Source organism: Natator depressus, chromosome 14 (genome assembly GCF_965152275.1).
Source record: "Natator depressus isolate rNatDep1 chromosome 14, rNatDep2.hap1, whole genome shotgun sequence".
NCBI classification, from domain to species: domain Eukaryota; kingdom Metazoa; phylum Chordata; order Testudines; family Cheloniidae; genus Natator; species Natator depressus.
This window is the reverse complement of record NC_134247.1, coordinates 33,842,669-33,863,391: the sequence shown is the minus strand read 5'-3', so window position 1 is coordinate 33,863,391 and position 20,723 is coordinate 33,842,669. Positions and strand designations below refer to the sequence as shown.

Below are 20,723 nucleotides of genomic sequence, written 5' to 3'. Positions count from 1 at the left end.
AGATGTGGGAGTCAGTTTCTACAGATTTATTTATATAGGTATCTGGACAGGTGTGCATTTCTGTGGTTGTGCTCCATGAATTTGTATTTGGGCTTTGGGAGTGGGCCTTTAACAAACCCATTGCAGCTGTGATAATATGTGGTCCTAATTCCACACATAAAATTACAATCACTTTAGTGAACAAAAAACATGGAGCTGGTTACAAAAAATGCGAAGAGGGGAGGGAAAGAATCATGAAAACCTTTGTGAAATTTCATTTTTTAAAAAATTACTAGGGCTGTCGATTAATCACAGTTAACTCACATGATTAATTAAAAAAATTAACTGCCATTAAAAAATATAAATGCAATTAATCGCACTGTTCAACAATAGAATACCAATTTAAATTTATTAAATATTTTTGGATGTTTTCTACATTTTAAAATATATTGATTTCTATTACAACACAGAATACAAAGTATACAGTGCTCACTTTATATTATAATTTTTATTACAAATATTTGCACTGTAAAAATGATAAACAAAAGAAATAATATTTTTCAGTTCACCTCATACAAGTACTGTAGTGCAATCTTTATGGTGAAAGTGTAACTTACAAATGTAGATTTTTTTTGCACTCAAAAACAAAACAATGTAAAACTTTAGCGCCTATAAGTCCACTCAGTCCTACTTCTTATTCAGCCAATTCCTAAGACAAACAAGTTTTTTTACATTTACAGGAGATACTGCTGACTGCTTCTTATTTACAATGTCACCTGAAAGTGAGAACAGGCATTTGCATGGCACTTTTGTAGCGGGCGTTACGAGGTATTTACATGCCATATATGCTAAACATTCATTTGCCCCTTCATGCTTCGGCCACCATTCCAGAGGACATGCTTCCATGCTGATGATACTTGTTAAAAAAATAATGCGATTAATTAAATTTGTGACTGAACTCCTTGGGGAAGAATTATATGTCTCCTGTTCTGTTTACCCACATTCTGCCATATATTTCGTGTCATAGCAGTCTCGGATGATGACCCAGCACATATTCGTTTTAAGAACACTTTCACAGCAGATTTGACAAAATGCAAAGAAGGTTGGTATGTGAGATTCCAAGGATAGATTCAGCTCTCGACCCAAGGTTTAAGAATCTGAAGTGCCTTCCAAAATCTGAGAGGGATGAGGTGTGGAGAATGCTTTCAGAAGTCTTAAAAGAGCAACACTCCAAGGCAGAAACTACAGAACTTGAACCACTAAAAAAGAAAATCAAACTTCTGCTGGTGGCATCTGACACAAATGATTAAAATGAACATGCGTCGGTCTGCTCTGCTTTGGATTGTTATTGAGCAGAACCCATCATCAGCATGGACACATGTCCTATGTAATGGTGGTTGAAGCATGAAGGGACATGAATCTTTAGCGCATCTGGCACGTAAATATCTTGCGATGCCGGCTATAACAGTGCCATGCTAACGCATTTTCTCACTTTCATATGACATTGTAAACAAGATGTGGGCAGCTTTATCTCCTGAAAATTGTAACCAAATGTGTTTGTCTGAGCGATTGGCTGAAGTAGGACTGAGTGGAGTTGTAGGTTCTAAAGTTTTACATTGTTTTATTTTTGAATGTAGTTATTTTTTGTACATAATTCTCCATTTTTAAGTTCAACTTTCATTATAAAGAGATTGCATGACAGTACTTGTATTAAGTGAATTGAAATATACTATTTCTTTTGTTTTTTACAGTGCAAATATTTGTAATAAAAATAAATATAAAGTGAGCACAGTACACTTTGTATTCTGTGTTGTAATTGAAATCAATATATTTGAAAATGTAGAAAACATCCAAAAATATATAAATAAATGGTATTCTATTATTGTTTTAACAGTGTGATTAATCGCATGATTAATCGCGATTAACTTTTTTAATCACTTAATAGCCCTAAAAATTACCCTTTTAAACTATTTTGCTGCCAGCTCGAGCATCTTGTAACAAATAAAACCTGAACTTAGAATAATACATCAGTCAAAACAATAAATATGCATATTTGGGTCTTGCAGTGAAAATGAGCAGGTGAGAGAGGGTGGGGGATGGAGTGAGCGGGGGGGCGGGGCCTTGGGAAAGGGTGGGGCCTCAGGGAAGGGGCGGGGCAGTGGGCAGGGCAAGGGTGTTCAGTTGTCTGGAATTAGAAAGTTGGCAACCCTACTCCAGTTCCCCTTCCTCCTGGAGCTGAATTTGGAAGTATTTTACCCACACGCCTATTTTAATCCACTTTGAAATCACCCTGCAGAAAGAGGGAAGAATTATTTATTTTTATACAGTTTCTCACCCCCTCATCCTCCCAGGATTTGTGGCCTTTTGATCTTCCTATTCAAGAGCCCAAAGAAAATCCCCTCAATTTCTCTTCCTGAATCACATTTAGAAATGTTGACAGGATGTTGCCGGGTCAAATTGGATCCCAGGCTTTTTTATTTATTTACTTCAAAACAAGCCTTCAGCCTGCTCCGTTATTTGAAACTCTTCAACTGAAATTGAACGACAGCTGCTCTAGCTCAGCCAGATGTTACTGGTCTGGATGGAGAAACCAGTTTGGTGTAATTCTCCGGCCTGCGCTATACAAGAGGTCACACGGAGGGTCTTTCTAGCCTGGGAACCTCTGAAAGGCTTTGCAGAGGAATGGAGGCTGCCTCAGAACTGAACTATGGCAGGAAAATGGAGACAACCACCAGCTGCCTTCTGAAGACCCCCTCCCATGTCCTGGGCATGCTGGGGGGTGGGGCTGAGGGTTTGAGCAGCATGTTGTGGGCATCATGGCTGATATGAGCAGGGGGGAGCTGGCCTCCAGACCGAGCGGCCCATAGTCAGGAGGCACAAGGATGGCTTAAAGCCACCTTAGAGACTCCCCTCCCCATGACAGGTGCGGTGGAAGCTTCCTAACAGTGGGAGGGGGCCATTGATGCCCAAATCGTGGCCCCGCCCCCTGTACTGCCCCTTCCCCCTGAGCCTCTGCCCCTGCACTGCCCGTTCTCCTAAAGGCCCACCCTCATGCCACGCCTTCCCTCGAGGCCCCGCCCCTCACCGCCTCTTCCCCTGAGGCCCCACCCCTCATCCCGCGGTGCGCCCTTTCTCCCCAAGTCCCTGCCCTTGTGCTGCCCCTTCCCCCTCAGGCCCTGCTCCCTCACCGCCTCTTCCCACCAAGGCCACCCTCCCCGCATCTCTTGTCCTTATGGCCGGCAAAAAGTGGGAGGACCATAGCGCCCCCCCACCCCCCGTTCTGGCACTCCTGGGTGCACCACAGAACTAGATTTGAAGGCCATAAGTGACCATAATGACCAGCACACACCCTCTCCCAGGGTTTTCTGCCCCCAGCCCAGAACATCTGGCTGAGCTAGAGCAGATCTCTTAGAAACAGATGGGCAACCTCGATTTAAAAGAATCCACATGACTGATGGAGAATTCACCATTTCTCTGGGACAGCTGTGCCATGGGCTAATTCCCCTAATCACTGTCAAAAATCTGCACCTTATCTCCAGTCTGAACTTATGTAGCTCCAGCTTCCAGCTGTTGGATCTCATCCTACCTTTGTCTGCTAGTTTAAAGAGCTCTCTGCTACCAGACATCTCTTCCTATTGACTGGGATCAAATCACACATCAATGTCAACGTTCTCCTGGATAATCTAAATCAACTGGGTTACTTTAATATCTCATGGTCAGGCAGGTTTTCCAGATCTTGACTCATTCTTGTGGCTCTTCTTTGAACTTTTCCCAATTAGTCCACACATTTCTGAAGTGCAGACATCCCAACTGGACAACAGCCCATCACAGCAGTGATGTTACAGGCCAAAAAAAATTCACCACCATGGTAAATCGAGAGTGGGAAAATGGTAATGGAAATATTTGTGATGGCTTTTTGTGGGAAATGATTTTTTTCTGCCCCACTGAAGGAAAGTGAAAAATATGTTTTTATAACAATTGAAAGGACAACAGATCTCAATCGGAATGATGTTTGTAGATGAAGAACAAAAACCTCCGACAACATTTCAAATGAACTCGGGCCTGGCGATACAGAAATTACAGCCCTGTCCCTGCATTCGGAGCCTGGCTCTTCCACCAATCAGGCTGCATGGTTGGTGCCTTAGAGCTGAGGACCTGGGGGGCGGGATAGCTCAGTGGTTTGAGCATTGGCCCCCTAAATCCAGGGTTGTGAGTTCAATCCTTGAGGGGGCCATTTAGGGATCTGGGGGGAAAAATTGGGGATTGGTCCTGCTTTGAGCAGGGGGTTGGACTAGATGACCTCCTGAGGTCCCTTCCAACCCTGGTATTCTATGATCTGAAACTATGAAATGAGACCTCCAAAGCAGCCTCTTTTAGGAATGTCAAGGGTTTTTACTGGGCTATCTGCCCAGGGGCACAAACTGGACTCTACGCATAATGTCCCAGAATAATGTCCCAGACACAGCTGGCACCAGGGGAGCACATTGCCCTTCACCTCCTCAATAGTCTGGGAGAAGAGCTATGTCACCAATAATTCCTCCCGCACCATCCCTTCATCTACACACGTCCAACAGAGAGATTTAGAAAAGCTGATGTCTTAAGAATCAGAGCCAAATCTTCAGGACATTTCCCCATCAGCTTCATTGGTACAAGGCCATTATTTTTTTCACTTATTTCCTCAGTTCCCAGAATTTTACCTTGTCACTTCCCTGGTTCTGATGGCAGATCCTCTAGAGGAAAGAAAGAGTGAAAGATGTGACATCCCATTGTATGTTTGTTATCAGTCCTAGGGTTTTGTTAATAAGAACATGAGAATGGCCCTACTGGGTCAGACCAATGCTCCATCTAGCCCAGTATCCTGTCTTCCGACAGTGGCCAAGGCCAGGTGCCCTAGAGGGACTGAGCAGAACAGGCGATCCTCCAGTGATCCAGCCCCTGTCGTCCACTGCCAGCTTCTGGCAAATAGAAGCTAGGGACACCCAGAGCATGGGGTTGCATCCCTGCCTATCCTGGCTAATAACCTTTGATGGACCTATCCTTCATGAACTGATCTAATTCTTTTTTGACCCTGTTATAGTCTTGGCCTTCACACCATCCCCTGGCAATGAATTCCACAGGTTGACAGTGTGTTGTGTGAAGAAATACTTCCTTTTGTTAGTTTTAAATCTGCTGCCTAGTAATTCCATCAGGTGAGCCCCTGGTTCTTGTGTTGTTGGAAGGAGTAAATAACACTTATTTACTTTCTCCACATCATTCATGATTTTGTAGACCTCTATTATATCCCCCCTTCATCGTCTCTTTTCCAAGCTGAAAAGTCCCAGTCTTTTTAATCTCTCCTCATACGGAAGCTGCTCCATACCCCGAATCATTTTTGTTGCCCTTCTCTGCACCTTTTCGAATTCCAATATATCTTCTTTGAGATGGGGCGAACACAACTATGCACAGTAGTCAAGGTGTGGGCATGCCATTATGATATTTACTGTCTTATTATCTATCCCTTTCCTAAAGGTTCCTGACATCCTGTTAGCTTTTTTGACTGCCACTGCACATTGAGTGGATGTTTTCAGAGAACTATCCACAATGACTCCAAGATCTCTCTCTTGAGTGGTAGCAGATAATTTAGACCCCATCATTGTATATGTATAGTTGGGATTATGTTTTCCAATGTGCATTACTCTGCATTTATCAACACTGAATTTCATCTGCCATTTTGTTGCCCAGTCACCCAGATTTGTTAGGTCCCTTTGCAGCTCTTTGCAGTCTGCTGTGGACTTAACTATCTTGAATAGTTTTGTATTGTGTGCAAATTTTGCCACATCACGGTTTAATTCTTTTTCCAGATCATTTATGAATATGATGAACAGTACTGGTCCCAGTACAGACCCCTAGTACAGACTACTTACCTCTGAAAACTGACCATTTATTCCTTCCTGTTGTTTCCTGTCTTTTAACCAGTTGCTGATCCAGGAGAGGACCTTCCCTCTTACCCCATGACAGTTTACTTTGCTTAAGAGCCTTTGGGGAGGGACCTTGTCAAAGGCTTTCTGAAAGTCTAAGTACACTATATCTGCTGGATCACCCTTGTCCACATGCTTGTTGACTCCCTCAAAGAATTCTAGTAGACTGATGAGGCAGGATTTCCCTTGACAAAAATCATGTGGTCTCTTCCCCAACAAATTGTGTTCATCTATGTATCTGATAATTCTGTTCTTCACTAGAGTTTTAACAAATGTGCCTGGTACTGAGGTTAGGCTTCCTGGCCTGTAATTGCCAGGATCGCCTCTGGAGCCTTTTTTAAAAATTTGTGTTAATAAGCTATCCTTTATTCATCTGGTACAGAAGCAGATTTAAATGATAGGTTACATAGCACAGTTAGCAGTTCTGCAATTTCACATTTGCGTTCCTTCAGAACTCTTGGGTGAATACCATCTGGTTCTGGTGACTTATCACTGTTTAATTTATCAATTAAATATAATAAATAATAATAATAATAAATAATATCTCTTTCCCCTTCATTCCTGAGAAAGAAATGACTGAGTTTTATAGATTGATAGAGTCCCAGGCCAAAAGGCACCATTGTGATCATTTAGTCTAATCTCCTGTATAACACGGTCATAGAAACTTAACAAGTGAGTCCTTACCTAGCCCATAGCTTGTGATTGAGCTAGAGCATATATTTTGGAAAGAGACCTCCAATGTCGATTCATGCTGGGATTTTAAAAATTTGCCCAGCTTCCTTTGAAATCCCAGGCTTCAAGTGAATCCAAATTGGATGTCTTTGACAGTGGACGAGAAGCTGGATATGAGTCAACAGTGTGCCCTTGTTGCCAAGAAGGCCAATGGCATTTTGGGATGTATAAGTAGGGGCATAGCCAGCCGATCGAGGGACGTGATCGTTCCCCTCTATTCGACATTGGTGAGGCCTCATCTGGAGTACTGTGTCCAGTTTTGGGCCCCACACTACAAGAAGGATGTGGAAAAATTGGAAAACGTCCAGCGGAGGGCAACAAAAATGATTAGGGGACTGGAACGCATGACTTATGAGGAGAGGCTGAGGGAACTGGGATTGTTTAGTCTGTGGAAGAGAAGAATGAGGGGGGATTTGATAGCTGCTTTCAACTACCTGAAAGGGGGTTCCAAAGAGGATGGCTCTAGACTGTTCTCAGTGGTAGCTGATGACAGAACAAGGAGTAATGGTCTCAAGTTGCAATGGGGGAGGTTTAGGTTGGATATTAGGAAAAACTTTTTCACTACGAGGGTGGTGAAACACTGGAATGCGTTACCTAGGGAGATGGTGGAATCTCCTTCCTTAGATATTTTTAAGGTCAGGCTTGACAAAGCCCTGGCTGGGATGATTTAGGTGGGGATTGGTCCTGCTCTGGGCAGGGGGTTGGACTAGATGACCTCCTGAGCTCCCTTCCAACCCTGATAGTCTACGATTCTATGACCTTGTCTACACACAAATATTGTGCTACCTAAACTACACCCACATAGTGAAAGTGACACAACACTCCCCTACTGTGGAAAGAGTTAAACCAATAGTTTATTCTTGTATTTGAGAAGGGTAAAGCAGTACTTATCTAACTGTGTCTACATTAGGGGTTGAGCTGATATAACTAGAAAAATCATACTCCTAACTAAAATAGTTAAACCCATACAAAAACTGTGTGACCAGACCTAAAAAATACAATAAAGGGAGTCAGAGTGAGATCTTTCTAAAGTGTCAAGTTTGCAACGGGTAAGTTTCCAGAGCTTGGCAAAGATTATTAGTTCGGTGTCACCTTTAACCATCAATTTTTTTCTGCTGACTGGGAAAAACCGGTATGGAGAGACTGCAGCTCTCCATTGGTTGCAGTTCGTTTGAGGTATTGTTTGACCCATTAAAAAGCAGCATTCTGGGTGATTTAGGTTGGGTGGTTGGAGTAGATTGGAGAGCAACAACACATGCCCTGTTGCTGGTGTGTTTCACTGTTCCTTATGTAGGACAAAAGTCAATTTGTTAGAACAAGCAAAAATGTATTTATGGGCGACAGGGGATGGATCACTTGATGATTACCTGTTCTGTTCATTCCCTCTGGGGCATCTGGCATTGGCTATTGTCGGAAGACAGGATACTGGGCTGGGTGGACCTTTGGGCTGACCCGGTATGGCCGTTCTTATGTACTTAAGCATGAAAACTTTAAAAAATTCCAAACGTCTTCTGTTTCCAAAGCAGATTCATTTTTTCCCTGAAGTTTTCTGCAGATTTTGGTTTCGCTCAAATGTTGTTCTTTTCCAACATTGGTCAGTCACAGAAACTGAAAATATTTCCATTTTGGGAATAACCTAACAAACCCTGCCTTGTGACTGAGCTAGCCAATCGAAACTGGAAATCTGAAAACAAGAAATGGCTGTGGATAGCCAAAAAATAGCCAGAGTTATGACAGCTGGTGCTACCAGCTGTTTTTGGAAGGGATATTGAACCTCTTGCTCCAGAGTTTGGGCCAATCTTTAGCTATTAGAGACTAGGATGAGACCTAATCTGGGGGGAAATTATCCCACATCTACCACTGTGGAGTTCTTAAACTTTCCTCTGAAGCAGCTGCCGCTGGTCATTATCATAGGTGGGATATGGGGCTAAATGGGTCGCAGTTCTGATCCAGTCTGCTGCCTGTTACCTATGTTTCTATGTCAAACAAATCCTCCACCCACGCAGAAGGGCAGGAGGGGGAAGTCAAGGAAATCTTAGTGGGTTTTGCCAAAAAATAATTCCATTTTGGGGGGGGAAATGCAGCCTTTTTTCCCAAAATTTTTGAATATGAACTTTCAACCATCTCATCTTGCCAATTTTTCTCACAAGTCCCATGACACTTGGTGTTTCCTTAAGCCCCTTTCCCATTCACCTCCTCCCTAAACTCCAGGTGTCAGGTGAGAATCTTTAGGAAAGTAGTAAGTTTCATGCTGTGCAGGGGCAGAAAAAAGTTTCACAGCACGTTATAGGCTCACAAACCAGAAGGTAAATAAACAGAACCCAACATTAATTATTTTGAAATTTTCTTGATCTCTAAGCCAATGTCATGATTTTTGCGGGAGCTGGCTCATGACTTTTGAATGTTTGGGCTTAGCAGTACTGCAGCTCTGATACTGATATGTACATAGGCTAGGCTCGCCCCTTCCAGTGGAAATCACAATAAGAGCAGGTGGACAACTCCTTGCGGCTCTCCTTGCAGAGTTGTCCTCTGAGCATTCTGTCGGAGGACACAGCCAAGAACTCTCCAACGGCACCAATCTTCAAGGAGATTCCGTATGGACACAAGAGTAAGTTTTTCAGAGTGGTAGCCATGTTAGTCTGTATCAGCAAAAACAGTAAGTCCTCCTTGTGGCACCTTAGAGACTAACACATTTATTTGGGCATAAGCTTTCGTGGGCTAAAACCCACTTCATCAGATGGATGGAGTGGAAAATACAGTAGGGAGGTATAAATACACAGAATCTGAAAAGAGGGGAGTTGCCTTACCAAGTGGGGGGTCAGTACTAACAAGCCAATTCAATTAAGATGGAAGTGGGCTATTCTCAACAGTTGACAAGAAGGGGGAGAAATCACTTTTGCAGTGCTAATGAGGCCAATTTAATCAAGATGGCCCTTTTCAAACAGTTGACAAGAAGGTGTGAGTATCAGCAAGGGGAAATTAGTTTTTGTAGTGACCCATCCACTCCCAGTCTTTATTCAGGCCTAATTTGATGGTGTCCAGTTTGCAAATTAATTCCAGTTCTGCAGTTTCTCGTTGGAGTCTGTTTTTGAAGTTTTTTTGTTGAAGAATTGCGACTTTGAAGTCTGTTATTGAGTGTCCAAGGAGATTGAAGTGTTCTCCTACTGGTTTTTGAATGTTATAATTCTTGATGTCTGATTTGTGTCCATTTATTCTTTTGCATAGACTGTCCAGTTTGGCCAATGTACATTGCAGAGGGGCATCGCTGGCACATGATGTCACATTGGTAGATGTGCAGGTGAACGAGCCCCTGATGGTGTGGCTGATTTGGTTAGGTCCTATCATCAGCCACACCATCAGGGGCTTGTTCACCTGCACATTTATCAATGTGATATATGCCATCATGTGCCAGCAATGCCCCATTGCCATGTACATTGACCAAACCGGACAGTCTCTACGCAAAAGAATAAATGGACACAAATGTTGATGTGCCCCCTAGAAGACCTCTGCATACTCCCAGAGGTAAACATAACCCTGGCTGAGAACCAGGCCCCTGTTGCAGTGAGATACAGTCAGTCATGTCTCCTTGATGGGGCACAGCAGCTCAGAAACAGGACTTCCCACCTCAGGGAGCAAAGGGCTTACCTCCCTGCTCCCAGCCCTGGAGATGGGAAAAGGAAATAAGGACGGTGTGTTTGAAAAGCAAAGGGTCCCCCCTTGTTCATCTGAGCACGGGGCAGGGGAGACAAGAGCTTCCCAGCACTGGGGCACCCAAGGATGGATGTTTGGGTAGTTGCCTTAAGAAGAGCAAACATGGGTGGGGTGAGCACTGCTTGGGTAACTTGCTGTGCAGGGACGCAGTGTGGTTAAGAGACAACCATGTCCCCTTGGAAACCAGGGCTCTAGTCCCCAGTTTGGAAGGGGAGTGGGGTCTAGTGAATAGAGCAGGGGAGCCATGACTCCTGGGTTCTATCCCTTGCTTGGAGAGAGGAGTGGGTCTAGTGGGTTAGAGGTGGGGGGTTGAGAGCCAGGACTCCTGGGCTCTATCACTGGGATGGGGCGGGCGGGGGGGGGAGGAATGTGAGATAGTTAATGGGGGGGGGAGGAATGAGATGAAGAAGCCTAGGTTTCTCTGTCACTGATTATCACTTAGACCCATATTTTCAATAGACAGAGAGCAGTTCTCATTGCACCAGCGAGCTCCCCAGTGCATTGCTATAGTCACACCAGTGCAAATTCCCCTAGTGTAGCCAACCCCGAATAGACCAGGCACGGGCTTAGCTTCTCCAGGGCTCAAGGATGTCTCCTTTAGCTCTGCTCTCTTCTTCAGCACGTGGCAACAAGGAGTTCCAATAAAGCAGCCTCCACAAGGTTGGGGACAAACAGATAAAAAGGTTGAGTTTATTTATTTACAGGCTCTAACGCTACTGCCTGGGCTATTTACAGAGGGTACAAAAGCATAGCAAAATGAAAACAGGCTCAGAAAACAAACAGCAACACTCATAAAAACACTCTGAAGCGCCAACACACAAGTATATAATACAGGACTATCAAAATGAAACTTGTTTGCTTCTATAACCATCAACCAGCTCCGCATCTAGGATCCTCGTCCCGGAGATTGGATGTTCCCATCATCCCTCACCCAGGCAAATACGCAGCCTGTCCTACCTCCGCTGTCCAGGAGGGACATGTGAGAGCGTTTAGGGCAGGTACTGAAGACTTGTCAACATGGGAGAGATTTCCTGACATGGCTATTCCACTCCGGTCTAGTTTAGCAATTCCATCCTAACTCCCCCAGGTGGACACTCTTGTCCAAAATAAAGGTGTTTTTATTTCGGAATAATTACATGGAGCGCTGACTCCAGAATAAAGTCACTTTTTATTTCCCAATAGTGTGTCCACACTGGAGTGTTATTCTAGAAGAGCTATCGTACAATAGTTATTGTGCTAAAGCTACGCTAGTCATTTCTCCTCCCCCGCAGACAAACCCTAAGCTGGGCCAGTCCTTCGGCCTTCAGCAAAGATGCTGAACCACCAAGTGCAGTATTGCTCTCAAGAGCAGCTTTTCAGGGAGCAAGGATGGCCCAGTAGTTAGATCACTGGCTTGGGACTCCCCAGTTCTTGGTTCAAGTCCCTTCTCTACCACCGCCTTTCTGCATGACCTTGAGAAAATCACTTAGGCCAGGTCTATGCTACCAAGGGCTTGTCTACACGATGCAGCTTTTAGCAATAAGCCTGTGTCGACACAGCCTTATTGCTAAAAGTCAGCGTGTGTGAACACTCTGTATCGGTATTTTGCTAGCACTTTTGTCAACAAAACACTTTCGCGGGGGGGCTTTTTAAAGTACCCATGAAAGACAAAAGTTTTGTTGACAACGTCGCAGTGTAGACAAGCCCCATGTTTTTCCAGCAAAGCTTTGTCAGTTGGGAGTGAGACAAAATTGTGTCCCCAGAGCTGTGCTGGCAAAACCCCCACCTAGCCACAGCTTACCCTGGCCAGCAAGCCCTTTTGCTGGCATACTTTATGTCGTTCGAGGAGGTGGTTTAACTATACTGGGAAAACAGGGAGGTGGGGACTCAGCCGGGATTGCTAGAGTGATGTATGTAGTGTGGTCTGCCCCATAGCGTCTCTGTGCCTCCATTCCCCATCTGTAACATGGGCATGTTAGTCTTTGCCTACCTCACAGGGGTGTGTGAGATGCTACAATGAGAAAAGGGTTAGACAGAGTTTAAATTTGCCTCTTCTTCCTGCATCAACCTATTCCCCATGTATGTCTTTTCTGGAGCAAGTGAATAAGTTTTCCCTACTTTATACTCCGGATAGCATGACTCAGAAGGGATATAGCGAATTACAGGCTCAAAGTGCGGAGCAGATGTTACACAATTCACCCTCACAGTGCCAATGCAAGGTGGGTGGGAAGCACTGTTATCCCCCTGCCCTCCCTATTTTACAGATGGAGAAACTGAGGCAGAAGGCGGCAACAATGACTAACCCCACCCCAGACAGAGATCTCTGGCAGAGTAAGGATTGGAATTCAGGGCTTTCCCAGCCCAGCCCTGTGCTCAGTCCCCTCCAGACCAGACCATCCCTCTCCCTGGCTTCGCATCTGGCTCGTGCATCATCTCCAGAGCTAAGTCCAGTTGCAGACTAAGTGTCAGTGTTGACGATACAGAAAGAGCTCAGCTCCCAGGCTGAGTTTGAGGGGCTTGCATTTAAAAGCAGGATCTTTCAACTTCTCCACTGAGGAGTTACTGAGAGATGATAAACCTGATACAATTTTGCAGTCACTTTCCCAAGTTAGAACCGCACTTCAGCTGCCTCTTTATTCCCATCAAGAGAAAAGGCAGAGTGCATTTCTTTGGCAGTGCATGTGGCTAAAAATCTTTGTCACCTGCCCATCCATTTTCATCCCTCCCTTTTTCTTTCCATGACCTGGCTTAGATTTCCTATGGCCCCAGGACACATTTACAGCACTGCCAATCCCAAGATGTTAAAAAATTCAAGAGTCAAGCTCCAAATATCATCAGACTGATTTAAAAAATCAAGAGGTTCTTTTTTAAAAAAAATCAATTTAGGGATTTTTATTCGCTTTCCTGTTTCAGAGCCTTTAGGTTCATACTCGGGGCCCATTTTCAAGTTTTTCTCTTCAACCACGAAGGCTAGAAAGTGTTTTAAATGAAAGGTCAGATTCACCCCTAATCACATGCCTCCAGGAGCTGGGACTTAAAGGAAAACACCAAATGTCATGAGACTCATGCTAAAATTGTGAGAGTTGGCAACCCTATGTTTAGCATCATTCAGCCCCATTTTCACAGCAACTCATTGGTGTGCAAAGTCATTGTATTATCTTGGAATAGCAATGCTACAAGGACCCTGACACTAGGTCTGCTGAAAAGGTTTAACTAGGGAACAGGAGTTTTTTGGTCTGGACATAGTATTCCAGTAATGCTGCCTACAGAGGTGTCCCAATCTCTACCATTCACTTTAGTGAGTTAAAACCTGCTCCTGCCCTCGGAATGGAGGAATTGTTACACTGGATTAGGGCTCCACGTAGCCCCGTATCCTGTCTCTCACAGCGGCCAGCATCAGCTGCTTTAGACAAAGGTGCATTTATACAATTCCCTGCCCCGGGGGAATTTTGTTCCTCACCTCCATCAGCCAGTGACTGGCTCGTGCCCAGGAGCAGGAGCGTTTATGACATGCCCGCATTTTTCGCTTTGGTCGTGGAATGGCAGAGCTCGTTACCTGCAGCAGGCCTACTTTTTCTGAAGTGACTATTGATTTTGGTTGCCTCCATTTTTGGAAGCATGACTTGAGACTCTTTCCGGGGACTGCTTTTCAGAGAGTGGGGACTCAACACCTTTCTGAAAACCAGGCCACTTTCAAAGGCGTCTTAAGCCACTTTGGAAAATGTAGTCCATTCATGACTAAAGTTTTTATGAAACACTTATTAGTGTGGCAATGGGCAGAGTAGTATCTAGCGGGAACGAGTTCCACAGGTTAATTACACATTGGGTACAACTACTTTTTTTCTTTTATCATCTTTAAATAGGTGGCTTTTTCAATTCCACCATGTGCCCCCTATGGTGGTTGTGTTATGGGAATTGCATGAAGGGGAGCACCCCGCTGAACCGTTCATTTCCTCCATCATTCTACCTCACCTCTACACTAAGTCCTGACCTTTATAAATCTATCCAAGACCCTGATATTTTTCTTTGCTCTTCTGCATCACGTCTCTATTTCTGCCATATCCTTTCTCCTATGTGTGGAAGACAGTTGGCCGCAGTATCCAAGCTGGGGGGGGGGTTTTTTTGACCCTTTAGGACGTGGCCTTAGGGGCTGGGATTTTCAAAGGCAAGTGGCGTTGGACCGAGCTGCCTAGTTTTGCCATTGATTTCAGCGAGAGCAGACTCAGGGAATCATTTCTCAAAACACCCTCATTACGCTTCCAGTGACATTCTCAATACAGCCTTCTGTCTCCTTCGGCTGGATGCGGTTCAGCGCATGCTGTTCTGCGTATGGTGCTCCCAATGGTACTGCAGCAGTAACCCCCCTGCTCCCAAAAAGCCTTCTTCATAGTGGGCCAGTCTTTGGTACCCCCCACTCTAGCAGGCTCACCACTTTAGCACCCCAGCAACAGGTCTGCTGCTGTCGGTAGTGGCCTCGTAGACAGAGTTGGTCCATGGCTTGGGCACACCTCACACCTCTAGCTGCAGACAAATGTATTCCCATTCAGCCCTGGGGCCTCTTTGTTGGCCATCCTTTGAAATGCCGCTGGAGCATTTATCATTCCAAAGGGAAGCACCAGCAGGCAAACTGGCTGGTGTTTCCAAGGACTGACAGTGCCATGGAGCCCTTGGCAGACACGGTACTGATCTACCAGTCCATCGGGCTTTCTGACTGGGTTCAGCTTTCAGATCCCTGTAACATGCCCTCAAACTGTCCACGAAGAGATACGTTTCAGTTTTTCTAGGGAGACACCTCTGACGGCCTCTCAAAGTCACTGGCACAGAAACCCTGCATACAATTTGTACCAGCCCCTTTACTGAGCAGGCAGAAGCATCTGCACTATGCTTCCATCACCAGCAGAACAGCTTTCATTTTTTAGCCCAAGAGCTCGTTCTAGCATCAGCCTTACGTGCTTCCCCAGAAACAGCAGTGACAGGTGAAAAACTCCTGTTTCTTCTTTCAATTTGCACCGTTCACAAACTTTCTGGAAGGCACATAACAAACCCACCCCAGATCAGGCATCCCTCAGCAGCGTGTTTACAGAATAACTGTTTAAAGCTGTGGAGGTTATTCTTCATCTGTCATCATCACCCTCAGGTGAAAGACCAACAGCTGCTGGAACAGTCTCTCTGCTCATGACTGTGACGGTCCTGTGGCTCTTCCTGACAATGCCATCCCTCGAGATCTCGCTCCTTGTCAATGTACTGTTCCTCCTGGCATTGATACTTCTGTGGTTGTCAAGGGTTCCATTCCACGTGTAACATTTCCAGTTCCAGCTGCAATACCACACACTGGTCTCCCACCAAAAAACACCCCATCCTTATTGATGAACAAGATCACGAGTCTGAATCTTTTGGTCTTCTAGTTCACACAGGAGGTTGAGTCTCAGGTTGCACAAAGGCCTCTGTTATGTAGGCTATACCTCTCCTGATACAGTTCTTTCTTGATATCCCGTGTCTTTCCACCTGTCTTTCTACTTAACAGGTCTACCTAAGTGTCTGTCTTCAAAGCATCCTGTCATTGTGGCACCTAAGGTGCTAGCACAAAATTAAAGGCTGTAAATAATTTAACATCTAAGTTTAATGTTTGTCACTTAATCAGGTCAATTGATTTTATGGTTCCTCACCATATACATTAAATCAAACTTCAAACCAAAAACGACAAAAGTTTTCTTCTGTCACTTCAAGTGTCTGTTTCTTTAAGAACAAGGAACTTCCTGGACCAAGTAGCTCTGAATAGTCTAACAGAACTCTGGATCAGCTGACACTTGCATTCTGGTTGGAAGTTTCCCATTCTGATGATGCAAAACCCATTCATAGACTCAGTGGGAGGACTGGTTTTTTCACTGGGCTGTGGGGTGTTTGTACACTGAAGCACCAAACCCCACTCTGTCAGAAACAGACGCTCAAGCCAAAACCCAAATTTGAAAGTGCTTGGGGATTCCAAATCTCATTTTCCTTCTCTTTCATGACCCACAAAAAAGCTAGGATCATCCCAAAACAACACAAGAGTCCAAATGAAGCCTGGTTCTTTAGTCAGCTGTACAATACAATTTTCTGGGTCTTTTTATGGGAGATTTAAAAACATATTTAGGCCCAAATTCTTAGACCTCAGTGCCTAAACTGTTAGATATTAGACAGATGTTTCATGCACTACTGAAAGGCACTCAGATGCTACTGTGATGAACGTGATATAAAAACCACTAGAGTAGAATAGTAGCTGGGGGTAACAGCGTTAGTCTGTACCCACAAAAACAATGAGGAGTCCGGTGGCACCTTAAAGACTAACAGATTTATTTGGGCATAAGCTTTTGTGGGTAAAAAACCACTTCTTTACCAGAATAGAATAGAATAGAATAGAATTCTCAGTTGGAGTTTTTCACTGCCTTCAGGTCAATGACAACACTAATGTACACCAGCTGAGGATCTGGCCCCTATAGCCATATGAAGGCATCTAAATGAAAGCTGCCTGGTTCTCAGGGGCACTGGGCAGCCATAAAGACTATCAATGTCAAGGAGAAGCAGCAGTATTTCATTTATTACTATCATGGGTGTAATGCTTGGGGCCCCAGGCATGGGCCAGGAGCACAGCACCTCTGAGAAATTAGGCCACTCATTTAGGCTGGAGTTTTCCAAAGATGTGATGATGTATGCAGTGTTGTTGTAGCCGCGTTGGTCCCAGGATGTTAGAAAGACAAGGTGGGTGAGGTAATACCTTTTATGGGACAAACTTCTGCTGGGGAGAGAGACACGCTCTCGAGCCCCAGGGAGCTCTCCTTCAGGTCTGGGAAAGGTACTCAGGGGAAGTCTACATTTAAAACTCTGCATCGGCGCAGCTGCAGTGCTTCAATGAAAACGCTCTGCGCTGACAAGAGAGCTCTCCCCGTGGAATAGTTAACCAGTGACAGCTATCCTGCCAACATAGCACTGTCTACACTGGCATTTAGGCCAGGACAGCACCACCCCTGAGTGATGCAGTTACGCCGAGGTAATTCTGCGGTGCAGACCAGGGCTTAGAGAGTAACAGCGAAGTACGAGCTCGAACAGCTAGTTCAGCATAAGTCGTTAGCCACTATTCTAAGGGACCATTCAAGGCAAAATGTGACTAACACCCTTGAGGTCACAGAACAAGAAGGGGGTTAGCGGGTTACATAAATAGAACAAGCCATGAATCCAGTGTCTTTATCAAGACCATGACTTTAGGTGTCTAGCACAATGATGAATTTAAACGCCCAGGCTCATGTTTTGAAGGTGTTCAGCAGGTTCCTTTGCGGATGAGGCCTGAGAGGTCAGCTACGGGGGGATCACTTTGTGGCAAGTGTTCACTGGTGATAGAGGTTTTGTCCTTTATCATTTTTCTGTGTGAGCTCATTCAAGAGCGTAGTGATTGTCTGGCCAGTATAACTATGTCGCTGAGGGGTGTGGATCATTCACACCCCTGAGTGATGTAGTTATATCAAGTAATTCTGCAGCATAGACCAGGGCTAAGTTTCCCAGATCTGAAGAAGAGCTCTCTGTAGCTTATAAGCGTGTCTCTCTCACCAGTGGACGTTGGTCCAAAAAAAGATATTACCTCACCCACCTTGGTTCTCTAATGATTTAATGAGTTAATCTGCATGCTTGCAACCACTTTGCACGTCCTCATTAACTGCAGCTTCTGGCAAACAGAATGTTGGGAATCATTAAGACAGGGATTGATAATAAGACAGAAAATATCATATTGCCTCTTTATAAATCCATGATATGCCCACATCTTGAATACTGCATGCAGATGTGGTCGCCTCATCTCAAAAAAGATATACTGGAATTGGAAAAGGTTCAGGAAAGGGCGACAAAAATGAACAGGGGTATGGAACGGCTGTCATACAAGGACAGATAAGACTGGGACTTTTCAGCTTGGAAAAAAGACAACTAAGAGGAGATATGATAGAGGTCTATAAAATCATGACTGGTGTGAAGAAAGTAAATAAGAAAGTGTTATTTACTCCTTCTCATAACACAAGAACTAGGGGTCACCAAATGAAATTAATAGGTAGCAGGTTTAAAACAAATAAAAGGAAGTATTTTTTCACACAATGCACAGTCAACCTGTGGAACTCTTTGCCAGAGGATGTTGTGAAGGCCAAGACTATAGCAGGGTTCAAAAAAGAACTAAATAAATTCATGGAGGATAGGTCCATCAATGGCTATTAGCCAGGATTGTGTCCCTAGCCTCTGTTTGCCAGGAGCTGGGAATGGGTGACAGGGGATGGATCACTTGATGATTGCCTGTTCATTCCCTCTGGGGCACCTGGCATTGGCCACTGTTGGAAGACAGGATACTGGGCTAGATGGACCTTTGGTCTGACCCAATACGGCCGTTCTTATGTTATCTTCTAACACTGTGGTGCCCCCAGCAATGATGGGGCAGGACATGAGGCTGCACAAACCTTGGCAAGCTGCAGGGAGTAGGGTGGGTTGTTGAGTGCTGGAGAGAGCGTCTCGGTCCTGTCTGAAGGGTGCTGAAAATGCTGGGGGGGGGGGGGGGGGGAGGGGTGGATCCTGAAGTATCAGAGCTGCTGTCTGGGAGGCAGCCAGGGGATCATGTGGCTTGTACTGAATCCCCTCATATTCCATCCCTGCCAGCTGGGCCCACTGCTGCTGCCTTCTGGTTTTCCCACGCGTTCCTTCCCTGCTGGGATCCAGCGCCAGGGGATAGCGAAAGGCAAGCCAGGGAGGCGCCTTGCCTGCTCACGTGTGGCAGAAAGAGGGAGCTGAAGGCAAACACTTGGGGGTGGGGGGGCGCATGAAATTCCAGCTGGGATGTGGGAATATGTGACAGCAGTTGCAAAATGCAAGGGTGATTTGGGATATGCTGGACACTTGGTGGTTGGATACACCAGCCTAAATATGGATTTAAGTAGTCTAAAGTATTTGATGCTACCACACTGACTCTTTAGTCTCTTAAATGGTCCAGGGCTGAAGGGGAATCAAGTAGTGTGCTCGGAGGGTGGCTAAGTCCAGATCAGTCCTCCCTTCTTCATTACAGTACAGCAGGTGTTTAAAACACAGCATTCTCCTCTACGAGTAACAGGAAAATAGATTTTTAAAAAATATTTACAGAGTCTAAAACTATCACCGGGCTATTTACAAGGTTACAAAAATTTTAAAAAAGGAAAATCGAAACAGACTTGGAAAACAGAGTCGCAAGAGCAGTCAGAGATAGTAATTGATCCAACATGGCAGCAGAAATATGGGACAAGCCAAATGAAATTAGTTTGCGTGATAACTGTTACCTAGCTTTTCAGTGATGATCCTAACTAGAGGCAGTCGAAAAACAGGATGGAAGGGGAGGGGAAGCAAAAAAATAATAAAAATAAAAATTTCAGGTCCAGTTTTCAAAATTTCATTCTAAAATTTGCACAGAAGTTTTGAAATTCCAGACAACATTGGCCATGCTCTAGAGATGTTCAAAAAGAAAAAAAAAAAAGGAGGGGGGAGGAATTCACAATCAATGTTGGAAAATTAATTTCTTCTCTTTTCTTTTTAATCAAAATTCAAAAGGTCAACATAATTTTTCATCAAAACGTGACAAATGTTGACCAGCTCTAACCTTAACCTTCCCCTGCCAACCTATGCTTAGTCTACAAGTATGGAGATGCCAGCACTCCAGTAGCCCATGCAGTCAACGGCTCGGCTTGCTAGGCTGTTGTGTCTCTGGACACTTGAACCTCTGCAGGGTAGGGATTGAATTGTTCATTCCACTCACCGGAGGAGCACGGGACTTTGCTGCTGCTCTCAGCACAGGATGCTTCCAGTCTCAGCCTATCTGCCTTTCCATTCTGACCTGGGCCTCCTAGGAGTCCTTTTACGACAGCACCATGATCCCTGTGGGGATCACACGGAGTGAAGATGGAGAGGATCAGAGATGGAGAGGGCTCAGCACCTGCCTTGTCCAGAGAGGGGCCAAAGCTGGTGATGAGCCAGGGAGGGGATCTGGTCCAGCGCTGCAGGGCTGAATGAGGATGTCATGCAGCAGAATCGGAGCTGGGGACATGGGAAGGGAGAAGGGGAGGAGCCAGTCCAGGGGAAAGGTCAAAGGGATGGTAAGGGGAGAGGAGGTGGATGGCGTGAATGCTGAAGGAAAAGAAGGACTGGAGAAAGGAGAAAGACAAGACCAGCTTCATAGCCATGGCCCCATTGCAGTATCACCAGCCCCACACCTTCAAAAAGCAGGAGCCAGGCCCCAAAACAATCAGGAAGTTGGCTTAAAAATACTAAATTAAAATACTAATGCCTTCTGGTGTCCGAGCCGCCAGGGATCATGTTTTCCTGCTTTTCTCTGCA

The 20,723-nt window shown here is 45.0% G+C and overlaps 1 protein-coding gene across 1 annotated transcript in view; it reads left to right on the top strand.

The window, feature by feature from the left end:
* LOC141998762 (uncharacterized) overlaps positions 1-20,723 on the top strand; it is a 406,176-nt gene that overhangs the window by 291,370 nt on the left and 94,083 nt on the right. The gene's annotated exons all lie outside the window — the stretch shown is intronic.